The following is a 15,597-nucleotide window of genomic DNA, read 5'->3' as shown; positions in this document are numbered from 1 at the left end:
ATGATCAATATAGTTATTAATGAGACTAAATGAAAAACAGGTATAAAATACTATATGACAGTAGCAAAAAAGTTGTTAAAAATAACAAGAATAGAGTTTGAAAGGGGAGTGATTTGTAAAATATCCAAAAAGAAAAATATGCTTACAGTTCTGTTTCATATGGGTGTTGAGAGATGTATCCATAGATCTCTTAATGTTGCTCTCAAAGTGTACCAGATTGATGCTTTTAACTTCAATATTTAAAAAAAAATCTTCCCGGGGGACCCCCCTAGAGGAGGTCTAGGTCCCCCCCACTTAAATCATGTTCACATGGATAGGATACTAAATACATTTGCACACATCTTGTGTCCATATCTTTCTGTTTTGGTGGTCATGCCACACCGTGCACATGCATGCATACGTGAGTCATGGTAAGATATCTGGATTGGTTGCTTTTTCTTTGCACAGCATGAAAGAAAGGCCAAATGAATGGGCTGTGATTTTAGTTTTTTAAGCAGAGGTTGAGTTCAATAATTTGTACGACCCTCTGAGGATGTTGTAAAAATTGAAAGGAAAAAGGTTCCCCACCCCTGCTGTAAATAATAATAAAAACCCTTGATTTTTAACTTAACACCTCTGTCTCCTATTGATCTGAGTATATGATAAAGAATAGCAGTTAATTTAAGCATTATAGCACAGGCCTTTGTCAGATGGTATATTACGCTGTTTTTTTTCTGCTTCGAATAGTTCTCTCTTTTTTCACCATACCTGTGTTTGCATCACTGTAACCAATGAGCACCTGCATGTGTGTGAGAATGGCCCTGACTCCATTTCAGCCCAGATTTACAAACTCCTGGCAGGACAAGCTCCAGCTCAATTCTCACACTGAATTTTAAAAAAGTGAGTGAGGGACTGCAATATAAGAGGGAAAGAAAGAGAAACTTTAAAACTGTTCAATTGTTATGATGTGTAAAGACTGATATTGTTCTATAATCGTCTGAAACTGTTAAGTCATGATGTGAAACGGTTAACAAAGAAAAAGGGACTCTCAAGCTGCTGCTACACTTTATTTTATTTATCTAAAATTAAGCACTTTTAAGATGCACATATTTTCAAAAGCTATTTTATTTATTTTCTCTATTTTATTTTTAAATGCAGCCCGAGAGGAACATTACACATATCCACAGTATTTACTGTATATCTGTATAGTTCAATGTTAATTGACAATAAATATTGTTGTTTTTGAATTGTACTTTCTTTATTTGATTGGCAGTCAGTTGTTGATTACATGCAGACGTTGATAAAGCTACAGGCTACTTCAATATATATCACACTAATTCATGAAGCAAGTTAAACATTTTGATGTTCCGGAACTTTGCATGGGGAGATTTTCTCTAACTGGACCTCGTTGAATTTTAGTTGAAGACCCCTGGTGTATCATATGCACGCAAAATCTGACTTCTGCGTATCTATTGCACGCATTTCCAATTTGTAAAGTTGTGTCATTTAGACTGAAGAGAGTGGGTTGATAATAACGTAAAAAATAAAATAAAATAAAGATATAGTAAAATAAAAAATAAAATAAAGCAGTATTTACATTGAAATAGAATGGAATACAAATATAAGATATGTGCAGTAAAAAAACAGATATTGTCAAAATTGTGTGCATTAATGTGATGCATAGAGTCTGCGATGTGGCTGAGGTAAAGTGTCAGTGCGCCTTGTTGATGAGGCCGGTAGCCCTAATTCGGGTTTGTAACTATTAATCACTCCACGACAAGCGATACTTCTGTTTGTTTCGGATAACAACAAAAGTCTATGTGAGTGTCGTAACTCTCTCTTTAAACAGCCAACCAAGAAGCTTTACGTTTCTCTGCCAAATGCTCCACCCAGGCGGTAACTATTCTTTATCCACCCAAATTTCTGGAAGTGCTCACTTGCTGAAGGCACCGACAGATACATACTGATAATAAAGGTTTTATTTTCTCACAAAAGACAGAAGAATCTGACACCAATCCATGACTCACCTGTGCAGAAACGCCTGAAATTAACGCCACACCCTGCACGTGTGTGTGAACTTCTAATACACACACTCTCACAAACAAACCTAACCAAACACACATCTCTCCCTCCCTTAATCTTTTATTAAAATGGTAAAAATACAAATATATTTCAAATAAAGATCTTGTGTTGATTAGTATAAAAAGTAACTATCCATTTGTAATATTTACAGATACAGACTGTATTCAGATTTCAAATATGTCAAAGTAATAAAAGACGAGACAGTGACTCGGTTTTTTCCAAGAACATAGACCAGATGTACAGGATTTGAAGCTGAAACAAAGAGCAAATGTTATGAACACGGCTACATAATTATAGTTCATGTGGTGATTCATTGTGTAAACAGCTTCACTGTGAATCATATCTAATAAAGATCTGGGATCCACTGTAAAGAAGGATTGAAGCACTGGTAATGAAGTCTAACGGGATTTCTCACCAAAAAAAACGAGGTGAAAACCAGACCATGTCCTGTACCATATTTAAGTGGGGCATGTTATCTGTGTTGGTTATTCTCGCGTCCAGGAGAGAAGCTTAAAAGGAGACTAAATGGAGTCTCTGAGATGGTTTCAAATTGGTACTTTAATTACTAAAAAGCACGGTAATGTTACAAACAGGATATTGTTCAGTCAGGAGAGAAAGACTGCAGCTTCCTCTCCCAGGTGCCGGCCGTGCAGAAGAGAGCTTACAAGCATTCGTCCTTCCCGCTTGCTGGCTGTTCGCTCCTCCTCTCTGGGAGCTGTAGTGACGTAGGAAACTTCCCCCCTCGTTCTCCTGTGTCCGATATCGCGTTAAACAGAGGATTTCGACATTTTACATTCATTGCTTACTTCCACATGCCTTTTCTCCTCCTTATTTCTTTCATAACTTTATATGTAATACATGTTAACGGTGTCAATAGCCACTTTAATGATACTAATGGGCGGTAGTCCCGGACGTCGTCATGAAGGATTTTCAGAATAAAAGCTTGGTATTGAGAACTTCCGATTTTTTACAGAATAAAATAGCATTTAAACTGACGGTATGTTTAAGGTACATTATGCGATAAAACATTGATTTTAATTTCTAACAGGCAGCAATGTCCTAAAAGTCCTAAAAACCTGTTTTTGCACTTTACCATTTCTGGTTCCCTCCTCTGGAAGTTTCTTTTAATGTGTTTTTGGTTAGAAATCTGAAATAAATTCTGTAGTTAAATCAAGCAAAATAGTTTTTAACGTTTTGTTGGCTGTAGATGGGAAATCCCATTGGCTTTTTGACGAGGGACCCGTTTGGGAAAAGTCAGTAAATACCAGACCGGTGAATGTCCGAAGCATATATGTGAAGCAATGCAAGTTTGGTTTAGTTTGTTTATTTATTTATTTTTACATTTGATTTCTGCCGATTGCATTTATGCTTCAAAATCACTAAGTGGAGTTAATCTTTGGGAGAATATCCTGCTTAACAAAATGTGTCAAATATAATAAACATGTGTTGGCCACAAAGCTTATTTAGTTGTATAGTTCAATTAAAGTATTGTGTGTGATAGGTGGAAGTTCCTGGGTCGGTTAAGGTCAGGTTCTTCTGGCACAGTTATATGTCATATCACCCCCACCCACCTACATTGGCTGCCGGTCAAGTCCCGGATTCAATACAAAACACTCATCCTCACGTACAAGTCCCTCCATACCCTCGCCCCCCCAGTACTTATCGGACCTCCTCCATCCCTACACCCCTTCTCGGAGTCTGCGGTCCTCAGACACGGGCCTGCTCTCCATCCCCCGCTCTCGCCTCCGAACTGTTGGTGACAGGGCATTCAGTGTTGCGGCCCCCACCCTCTGGAATGCACTTCCTGCCGAGATCCGTAATGCTGCCTCCCTGGACATCTTCATATTATCACTAAAAACACACCTGTTCACCCTGGCCTTCGGGCTCTAGCCCTTTTCTGGTCCCCTGGCTTCCTTTATTTATTTCTTTGGTTTGCCCGTTGATTGTCTGTTTGTTTTGTTTGTCCACCATGTACAGCGACCTTGGGTCCCTTGAAAGGCGCTATATAAATATCATTTATTATTATTATTATTATGTGTTTTTCTTAAAGGTCACCTATTATGCAAAATCCACTTTTTCATGTATTTTACACATAAACATATGTCCCCTCTGCGTTGAGAGAGTCTGAACGTTTCAGGAAAAAATATTTGCACTCTTTGTCCTGATCCATTTATTTAAAAAACCTGCCTGAAAATGAGCTGATTAGATTTTGGCCAATTTATGATGATGTCATAACGTTTGTTTGGCTTGTGTAATAAGCTCCCCCCACCTTATCATCTGAATCTCCTCCTAGAGCAGGGGTGTCAAACTCATTTTCACAAAGGGCCATTCTGGGAAATTGGAATCACATTAAGGGCCGGACGTATGCTTTACTGACATGCCTTTTTTATTCAATAAACAACATAAAAACATATCTTTCAATGTATTGTTGTATGTACTATATAGCCTTCCCATATATATTTAAACACATTGCTTGGCAATCATAGCATTTGGTAAAGCAAAATAATGCTTTATGGCTAGCATACAGCCAACTCAGAACCTGTTGCACAGGCCTGAATATGACAACAATATGAAAAAATGGTTGTGTTGAATAATAAACAAACACAAATCAACCTGATATAAAAGAACAAATATTGAACGTTGTCGCACATCTCAACAGATATCACAAGCCTTGATACAACAATTAAATGGTTGCGTGGAACATTGTATAAAAGTAAAACACATCTGAACATGTTGTCGCTTGCAGTCTGTCCTATTGGCATAAAATCAGCTGCACATACGTCATAAAAAGTATTAAAAGTTCATTAATCAATTTAGCGGAAATTAAGGCTATTAAAAAGTATTAAACGGCATTCTCCAAGGTATTACATTTTGTAGCTTGTTTTCAATAAGTATATCAATTGTCGAAAGAGGTTGTATTCTACAGTCTGCCTAAATGTAATCATTGCGTAGGTGTGTAGTATGATTTTGTGTAGTTTATTTATGGCATCCCGTTGGATTTGACGTAATCTGAACAGGACATCGCACGCTCACTGCTTGATAGCGCGCGAAGGTCCGTTTACGCCGGTTGTTAAACAACATCGTTATGGGGAAATGCAAGTTTGCGTCCAAATTGTCACGATTCTCATGTTATGCCACGTTTTTAGTTTTGTATGTCTTGTTTTGGGTGTTTTGCTGTTCGGTTCTCCCTGTCTCCCTTGTGTATTGTCTGGTCCCTCTCTCTGTGTTTTTCCTCCCTGTCGTTAGTTTCCCTGGTGTGTCTAATTGTCTAATTGTGTTCAACTGTTGCCCTTGTGTTTCTTCTCCCCTGCCCGGCTGTTTCTCGTCTCGTGATTACCCCTCCTTGTATTTAGTCTTGTCTCTTCCTGTGTTCAGTGTCTTTTGTTGGTGACTGAGTTCACCGGTGAGTGTTCTGTTTTGTCCGAGTTATTTTCATTATCCTTGAAATAAAGGTTAATCAGAGTTATCTGCATTTGGGTCCTGCTTCCTTCACTCAACCGTAACACAAATGGTTGGAAGATAAGGAGGAAGGACAATCAATACTGTATATACTAGTAAATGTGTCAAGATCTGTCTTTATTGTATTTTGTCTTGTCTTTTTCTGTCTTTTGTTTCATGTTTTATTTTGAAAGGTCTTCACCTCCTGTCTTGCCTGTTTCTGTCTGTGTTGTGTTTTGTCTTGTCTAGATCTGTTTTTCTGTCTGCGTTGTGTCTTGTCTAGATCTGTCTTTGGTTTTCTGTCTGCGTTGTCTTTTTGTCTTTAGTGGTTCCCTGTCGTTAGTTTCCCTGGTGTGTCTTATTACCCGATTGTGTGCACCTGGTGTCCCTGTGTTTTCTCCTCCCTCCTCACCTGTGTCTTGTTTGTATAATTAGTCTTGTGTGTATTTAAGTTCTGGTCTGTCTTTGTCGGTTTGTCTTGTGTTATGACTTGGTCTGCGGTGAGTGTTCTGTTCAGTCTTTGTAAGAGTTTAGCCTTGAAATAAAGGAGTTATTTTTGTCACTTTAATCTGCATTTGGGTCCTGCTTCCTGCACTCACCGTAACATTACGAACCGACCTGAGATATGGGCCTAGCAGATCCGTTTGAGCAGGAACTATTGGATTTTACCTTTTCTTTGTCTGTCTGCGCTCATCGATGGATAGGAGCGGTCAGGGTTCAGCAGCGAGAGGCTGCTATGGCTGAGGCACACCAGATGGCTATGGAGAAGCCAGGTTTAGTGAAGTTCTTACCTGGCTGGATTTTGGACTTCCTCTCGGTGTGTGATTCCCGGCCTGCTAGCCCCAGGCATGTTAGCACCCTGACTCCCAACCTGGCGCCGTACGCCTCGGTGTGTTCCGTCTGGAGTCGGCCTCTGCTTCTTCCCCAGTTCCTGCTCCTGTCCAGGAGCCATTCTCTGGAACTCGTCTGGCTTTTGGAGGTCAACGGAGCCTCCAAAAGGCTCTTAAGAGAAGGAGTCGCAGGTCCATGCTAGCAGCCCTAGCCCCGGAGGCCATGCTTTGGGCTCCAGTACAGGCCCCAGCAGCCATGGTTCCGGCCTCTGTTCTGGCCCCAGCCGCCATGGTTCCGGCCCCAGTTCTGGCCCCAGCAGCCATGGTTCCAGACCCAGTTCTGGCCCCAGCAGCCATGGTTCCGGCCTCTGTTCTGGCCCCAGCCGCCATGGTTCCGGCCCCAGTTCTGGCCCCAGCAGCCATGGTTCCAGACCCAGTTCTGGCCCCAGCAGCCATGGTCCCGGCCCCAGTTCTGGCCCCAGCAGCCATGGTTCCGGCCCCCATTCTGGCCCCAGCAGCTATAGTTCCGGCCCCAGTTCCGGCTCCAGTAGCTGTGGTTCCGGCCCCAGTTCCGACCTCAGCAGCCATGGTTCCGGCTTCAATTCCGGCTCTAAAACCGGCCCATGCAGCCATGATTCCGGCTCAAGTACCGGGCCCAGCAGCCATGGTTCCGGCCCCAGTTCCAGCCATGGTTCCGGCTCAAGTACCGGCCCCAGCAGTCATGGTCCCGGCTCCTTGTTACCTGTTGACTCATCGGCCGACGCCAGATCCCCGAGTCCTGTCGGCATACGGGCCGACTCCAGCACCTCGTCTCCTGTTGGCTCCCCAGCCCACACCAGCTCCCAGAGTCTTGTCGGCGTACCGGCCGACTCCAGCACCTCGTCTCTTGTTGGCTCTCCAGTCAACGCCAGCTCCCCGTGTCCTGTCGGCGTAACGACCGACACAAGTCCCCTCTCAAGTTCCTACCCGAGTCCCCTCAAGTTTCCTCTCGAGTCTCCTCTTGAGTTCCCTCTCAAGTCCCCTTTCTAGTCACCTTTCAAGTTCCCTCTCGAGGCCCCTCTCGAGTTCCCTCTTGAGTCTCCTCTCGAGTTCCCTCTCGAGTCTCCTCTCGAGTTCCCTCTCGAGTCACCTCTCTAGTCCCCTCTCGAGTCACCTCTCTAGTCCCCTCTCGAGTCTCCTCTCGAGTCCCCTCTCGAGTTCCCTATCGGGTCCCCTCTCAAGTCACCTCTCGAGTCTCCGTTCAAGTTCCCTTTCAAGTCAACTCTCAAGTTTCCTCTCGAGTTCCCTCTCAAGCCCTCTCTTGAGTTCCCTCTCAAGTCCCCTTTCTAGTCACCTTTCAAGTTCCCTCTCGAGGCCCCTCTCGAGTTCCCTCTTGAGTCTCCTCTCGAGTTCCCTCTCGAGTCTCCTCTCGAGTTCCCTCTCGAGTCACCTCTCTAGTCCCCTCTCGAGTCACCTCTCTAGTCCCCTCTCGAGTCTCCTCTCGAGTCCCCTCTCGAGTTCCCTATCGGGTCCCCTCTCAAGTCACCTCTCGAGTCTCCGTTCAAGTTCCCTTTCAAGTCAACTCTCAAGTTTCCTCTCGAGTTCCCTCTCAAGCCCTCTCTCGAGTTCCCACTCAAGTCCCTACTCATGTGCCGTTGGAGGTCCCGCAGACTACTCTTCTGCCGGGGGTCCTGCCAACCCCATGTCCTGAGCCGTTGGAGGTCCCGCGGACTGCTCTTCTGCCGGGGGTCCTGCCAACCCTATGTCCTGTACCGTTGGAGGTTCCGCTGGGGTTCTTGCCAACCCTTTGTCCTGTCCCGTTGGGGGTCCCGCCGACTACTCTCCTGCCGGGGGTCCTGCCAACTGTAAGAGAATATTTTCGTCTGATCTGTTTATAGAGTCTCTTATGGTTCCTTAGAGTCTGTGATACTGCAAACATCTGCTTGTAGTCAGTCAGAGACTCCTCTGTAAGTTGAGGTCACAGGTCAAACGCTTCTCCTATGTTCGTGGGGGAGGGTTGACCTGGCAGCATCTCTTTGAGACAAGCAGACCATTGTCTCGCATCGGCCATTGATTAGGTATACGCGGGCTTTCTGGAAGCCCGCCTCTCCTCGTGGTGGTTAGATGTTTTGTGTCTTTTGGTGCAGAGATCACTGGTGGAGCACTGGACATGTGTGAAACTAAGATGATCTCCCGGCCGTATTGTCTGTACTTTCTCCAATAAAACTCTCAGTGCTTTTGGCTAACAACGGTTCCAGACTCCTTCATTCTACCTCAACATTGCAACAACAGAAGTTTACCTTCACATTTTGGCGTCTACGAATAGGATACCGAGATTTCTTCAGAAGACTGGTAAGTGCTTTTTTTCAAATCTATTTGAACAACTGCCTTACCAGACTCTGTGATTGACGGTATCAAAATTATCTGTGAAACTGCGCGAGTGCAATTTGTTTTGGTCTCTCCACTATGTACATCTGAAGGCTTAATCATAACCTGAGGAATCGGTGTCAAAAGGGGATTTTATCCTGGCCGGTTCTTCCTGTGAATGCTGCTGGGGCAAGTGCCAACAAAAGCAAGCACAGCTCATGTATAAAACAATAAGAATATTTGGGGCTAATAAATAACCTCGGAACATCAACTTTTAACGATTTCCGCTGTGTGTGGTTTCTAGAATTAAATTACTGGACAATCACACACTGCAAATATTCGGAGAGACCTTAAGGAAAGCATCAGCAAGGTGGAACCTCTGTTTTAAAAAAAAAAAAGAAGCAATGTGAGGATTTGTAATTGAAACAAATTGCCGAATTCTGGAGATTTCAACGGGTTTAAATCAGACCAATCCGTTTTCGGGTGTCTGCTCAGGCTGCACGAGGGAGGGCGAATTCCCCTCCCCCCTGTGGTGAACGGCACACGAGTAATGTTTAAGAACACAGACTTGTATTTTCTGTTAATCACACCATAAACTCAAGAACTAAATTGAGCTATTAAATGGGAAGGGTCGTGGCAGAATATTACGTTCACACTGTTTAATAAACTAACGGATTATTGAATTGGCTGTTGTTTAAAAAAAAAAAAAAAAGCACTGAATTAATTAAAACAATCGCTGCTCTCGGTCGGTTGAGCAGTTTTACCACTACATTTGCATAGTGGTTTTGATTGAGAATAAGGTAGTTTATTGCTCATCAACAGATTGAATATGGCTGAGAAGAGCCCATATTAAACAGATATTTCAGTGCTCCCGTTGACGTTTCCGTAATTCTCAGACTAAATTAAACTGGATGATTTTTTGGCCAGGGCACTGATTTTGTTGCGAGTACATGTTTGTTTGTCCAATTGCAGTGTTTGTTTTATTGTACTAACCGTTAAACATGGGTAATACTGCCTCCACAAACGATTCAGTTGGTAAGAGGAAAACCATTTCACGCACAAAGACACTTAAAAAAAACCCGATTGCAGAAAACCACTAAACGCATTTGTTTTCTCCAAACATGCCGTCTGGAATTGTCGGAAGAACTTTGGATTGGTCTAAAGTTATGCCGTTTACATCGTTACTTTGCGAACACTCACAACAGATTAATCAGAAAGGATTGATTCGATTTGATTGGCCTCTGACAGGTAGTTTTGATATGGCCGTGTTGTGGCAAGCATTTAAACTGGTGGAAGATAATTCAAATTGTTCATGGGATCAGAAATACATGACAGAATGTGTGAAAGCCTGGATGACTTTGGCAGAAAAGCGGGGTTATGAAGAAAGGAAAAATGCAAAATCTGTTGGCAGCGAGCGAGGCTCCATTGAGCTCAAGGCGCTTATTGATAAAGTTGCTCAATGTGCAAAAAGTTGTCATTTGCTTAGCTTAGAGGCTGCTTTTGATGTGAGATCAGAAAACATGTCCAGATTCAGGAAAAGACACGGTGAGAATGTTCCAGACATTGCAAAATCAATATTTTATGATTGGATTAAAAGAAGTGCTAAAACTCCAACCCCATCTCAGCTCATTTGTATTTTGACAGACGCGGGGCTGTTGGACGGAGAGCAGGCTGTATCTCTCTGTACGAAAATAATTCCCGCGACAGAACTCTCAAATCCCGTTGCGAGAAACTCCGATGATGACCTGTTAATAACAGCTGCAGCTATCATGAATGAAAATAAGTTGAGATATCAGATAGGACAACATGGAGAATTAGAATCGGCACACGCCGAGCAGAGCCCAGCAGCAGCGGGGGATGAGAATGTTTTACATGACAGTCCGCGATTGACCCCCACTCCTCGCACTCCACCACTCCTCTTACAAGATTACCCAGGTTCGCCGTATGGCAGCAGTTTTCCAAAACATGTCCAGCGTAAAATGTACATGACAAAGCAAACATCTCAGGATAATAATTCTGAAGAAAGTCTGACCGCCCCGAAAATTCTGATAGGAGAGGTTCCAGTTTGCAAACCCTGGACACCCGCTGAGGTCATTGATGTCACTAACCACGCTCCCAGTCCCACTAAAAGTCCAGATGAGTATCTGTCATGGTTGACTAATGTTTGTTCAGTTTATAACTGTTTGGTTCATGATGTTAAACAGCTGATAATCTTAACATACAAGGCAGATTGGCCCACGTGCAGAGACGAGTTTAAATTTCCTGAGTGTACGGCCGCAGGGGACTGGCCCACGACACAGACGCGAGACACGTGGATACAAAACGTCGCTGCATTGGCTATCAGAGCATGCGCTAAAACTCACACAGATTTCTCACAAGTGACGGCTTGTGTACAAGACCCAGCGGAAAATGTCCCTGAATTTATCCAGCGTTTCATGACAGTGTGGGATAATAATGCGGGCATTAAAAGAGAGGGTAATGATTTGTTTGCCATACAGACCTTGTTACATAATTTAATCCCAGAAACGGCTCAGGCCTACATGATGTCAACTCCGGATTGGCAAATTAAATCTTGGAAAGCGACTATCGCCACAATGCGTGCGTTGCATAGGAGCCAAATATTTCTTACTCCCAGAATTTCACAACTGCTTCAACAATTGCCTCAAAACACCCAGGCTTATCAAACGCAGGGACAAAACCACACACAGCAGTATCAAAATCAGGGGAGATCACAGGATTATCATAATAAGAGCAGACAGCAGCAGAACAAAAATCCCAAAAAGTTGATGCCATGTCATGTTTGCGGAGAGACCGATCACTGGGCAGGACAGTGTGGTAAGCGGTGGGGGGTCCAGCAGCACACACAGCCCCCCCTCACCCAGCCCCCCTTCTCCCAGCCCGCACTTCCCCCTAACCTCCCCCAGCAGTCCGGACATCTGGCATTAATGCAGTCTCCACGTTATGACAGACAGAACCAGGGGCAGAACGCTCAACAAAGTGGATTTAATAGAAGATAGTGGTGCCAGGAAGATATAGGATCAGAATCACAGCATTTCCCCATTCAAGCAGCAACAATTCGCCTTTCCAATAACCCGCGTGAAGATCCAATTATGCCCGTTGATTTTAGTGGTACGGCTGTAGATATTTTGATTGACAGCGGAGCCACCTTGTCTGCCGTGCGTACTAAGGAGAAAGTGTGTGAAGCAACCAATACATTTGTCACAACCATCGGTGTTGCTGGAATTTCTATGTCCGAACCCATTTCAGAGAACACTAATGTTTCAATTAATGGATCAAACGTGGAACACTCTTTCATTATTTCAGATGGAAGTCCTATTAAGTTAATGGGCAGGGACTTACTATGTAAATTACAGGCAACAATACATTGCACTTCAGACGGATTGTTTTTGACAATTCCTGACAGTAAGGTCTATCAGGCAGTCCAATTCATTCAATCATCGCGAGACAACCTTTATTGTTGGTCATTTCCAGATTTCAATATGATTTCTGTTTTCTCCACAACAGGGATTCAGAAGATTGCTAGCATTTCTCCGGTTTGTGCGTCTTTAATGTCTCTTATGCGACCTGTGTTGAATTGTCATTGCACAGCAGCCTTTAATCCGTCAGATGACTACGCGCAATCAGTAAGAGGTTTTTGATAAATGATAAAAGATCTTATTTTTTAAACATATATTTTGCTATAATATTTTGTACCCCATGTGTTTATTATTGTACCTTTTGACAAAAATGCCAAGCACTGAAGAGAGATGATTTTTATTATGATTGACTGTGTTCAATCATGGTGATTGAAGTGTTTTTCAATCTTGTTCTATTTTTAATGTAATGAATGTATCTGAGCCCACCCAACTCTGAGGACGCCTATTGATTTTAAGTATTGACTGAAATATTCTTAGACTAATGTTAATTGGTTATCAATAGATTGATAAAAAGAGTGAATCTGTAAGAGAATATTTTCGTCTGATCTGTTTATAGAGTCTCTTATGGTTCCTTAGAGTCTGTGATACTGCAAACATCTGCTTGTAGTCAGTCAGAGACTCCTCTGTAGGTTGAGGTCACAGGTCAAACGCTTCTCCTATGTTCGTGGGGGAGGGTTGACCTGGCAGCATCTCTTTGAGACAAGCAGACCATTGTCTCGCATCGGCCATTGATTAGGTATACGCGGGCTTTCTGGAAGCCCGCCTCTCCTCGTGGTGGTTAGATGTTTTGTGTCTTTTGGTGCAGAGATCGCTGGTGGAGCACTGGACATGTGTGAAACTAAGATGATCTCCCGGCCGTATTGTCTGTACTTTCTCCAATAAAACTCTCAGTGCTTTTGGCTAACAACGGTTCCAGACTCCTTCATTCTACCTCAACATTGCAACAACAGAAGTTTACCTTCACACCAACCCTATGTCCTGTCCCGTTGGGGGTCCCGCTGACTACTCTCCTGCCGGGGGTCCTGCCAACCCTATGTCCTGTACCGTTGGAGGTTCCGCTGGGGGTCCTGCCAACCCTTTGTCCTGTCCCGTTGGGGGTCCGGCCGACTACTCTCCTGCCGGGGGTCCTGCCAACCCTATGTCCTGTGCCGTTGGAGGCCCCGCCGTCTACTCTTCTGCCGGAGGTCCTGCCAACCGTAAGTTCTGTGCCGTTGGAGGCTCTGCCGACTATTCTCCTGCCGGGGATCCTGCCAACCCTGTGTCTTGTCCTGTTGGAGGCCCCGCCGACTACTCTCCTGCCGGGGGTCCTGCCAACCCTATGTCCTGTCCCGTTGGGGGTCCCGCCGACTACTCTTCTGCTGGGGGTCCTGCCAACCCTATGTCCAGTGCCGTTGGTGGCCCCGCGACTACTCTTCTGCCGGGGGTCCTGCCAACCCTAAGTCCTGTGCCGTTGGAGGCCCCGCCGACTACTCTCCTGCCGGGGGTCCTGCCAACCCTGTGTCCTGTCCCGTTGGAGGCCCCGCAGACTACTCTTCTGCCGGGGGTCCTGCCAATCCCTTGTCCTGTTCCGTTGGAGGTCCCGCCGACTACTCTTCTATCGGGGGTCCTGCCAACTCTATGTCCCGTGCCTTTTGAGGTTCCGCTGGGGATCCTGCCATCTCTATGTCCAGTCCAGTTGGAGGCCCCGCCATCACCTGTCCTGCCGGGGATACTGCCAACCCCTTGTCCAGTTCCGTTGGAGGCCCGGCCATCATCTGTCTCGCCGGGGGTGTTGCCAACTCCTGGTCCTCTTCCGTGGGGGACCCTGCCGAAGCCTGTCCCACCGGCTCCGGTTCCTGTTCGGCCGACACCGGGTCCTGCCCGGCCTCCGGAGCTGTTTGGCCTTCGCCCCACCCTGAACTCTGCCTTGCCCCCGGGCCGTCCGCCCGAGACCCCTTCCTTGATCTCTGCCTTGCCCCCGGGCCGTCCGCCCGAGACCCCATCCTTGATCTCTGCCTTGCCCCCGGGCCGTCCGCCCGAGACCCGTTCCGGGTCCTCCACTGTCAGCCCAAGCCCGTCCTCCAGACCCCTCCACCCACCCTGTTGGCCTTAGTTTTTCTGTCTTTTGTTTCATGTTTTATTTTGAAAGGTCTTCACCTCCTGTCTTGCCTGTTTCTGTCTGTGTTGTGTTTTTTCTAGATCTGTCTTTGGTTTTCTGTCTACGTTGTGTTTTGTCTTTAGATCTGTCTGTGGTTCCCTGTCGTTAGTTTCCCTGGTGTGTCTTATTACCCGATTGTGTGCACCTGGTGTCCCTATGTTTTCTCCTCCCTCCTCACCTGTGTCTTGTTTGTATAATTAGTCTTGTGTGTATTTAAGTTCTGGTTTTTCTGTCTGTCTTTGTCGGTTCGTCTTGTGTTATGACTTGGTCTGCGGTGAGTGTTCTGTTCAGTCTTTGTAAGAGTTTAGCCTTGAAATAAAGGAGGTATTTTTGTCACTTTAATCTGCATTTGGGTCCTGCTTCCTGCTCTCACCGTAACAAAATGTGAGGTAAAGTATGTCGCCAATGTAACCGGTTAAAACTCAAAGTGGCGATGAGGTCTTAAAATGTATGGAAAGGGTCTTAAAAAAGGTCTTAAAATGTATTACATTTGACTTCAGGATTCCTGCATATACCCTGACATAAAACCCCCAACATTTACATACTAACCTCACTGTCAAGCAAAACACACATTTAACCTAATTGACGGACCAGTATCATATGTACATTTATATATAGAGATATATAGAGATACTTATATATATATATATATATATACTTATATATATATATACTTATATATATATATATACTTATATATATATATATATATATATACTTATATATATATATATATATATATATATAGCCTTTTCATATTAGTTGGTCAACATAAGGCCCAAACTAAGTCGCATCATAGCATTTAGTCAAGCAAAACAATGCGTTCTGAATACATTTGAACTGGTAGGAAGCCAACTCAGAGCAACCTCTTTCACAGGCCTCAATAGGACTATTTAAAAAAGGTTCTTTGAGACATTACATAAAAACGTATGGCCTGATGTAAAAGCTAAATAATTAAGTGATTGTTCTTGCCCACATTCTACTACTCTCAAAAGGCTTGTTTTACAGTCCTGAATATGGTTGTGTGGGACATTAAATAGTAAGCAAAAAAGTAACAGTAACAGAGCTTTGATCATATTGTTAACACGTCCCATATAAACTGTAGCCTTCTGATTTGCAAACAGGTGCACATAAATGTCAACAAACGTACAAATACACTTTTCAGTCAAGGAAAACTCACATGCAGCTAATTTCCCAGATATGACAGATCAATATTGGCATGCTATTTTAAGCTTTGATGCAAGTTCATCTATTCTTGGCTGAAAGTCCTGAGCTGTAGCCACTTTCAGAACGGACCCAAGGTGTTTGCCTGTGAGTCGGGATCTGTGAGAAGACTTGTTGATCTTCA

Source organism: Gymnodraco acuticeps, unplaced genomic scaffold (genome assembly GCF_902827175.1).
Source record: "Gymnodraco acuticeps unplaced genomic scaffold, fGymAcu1.1, whole genome shotgun sequence".
NCBI lineage: Eukaryota > Metazoa > Chordata > Actinopteri > Perciformes > Bathydraconidae > Gymnodraco > Gymnodraco acuticeps.
This window is presented reverse-complemented; position numbering follows the sequence as displayed.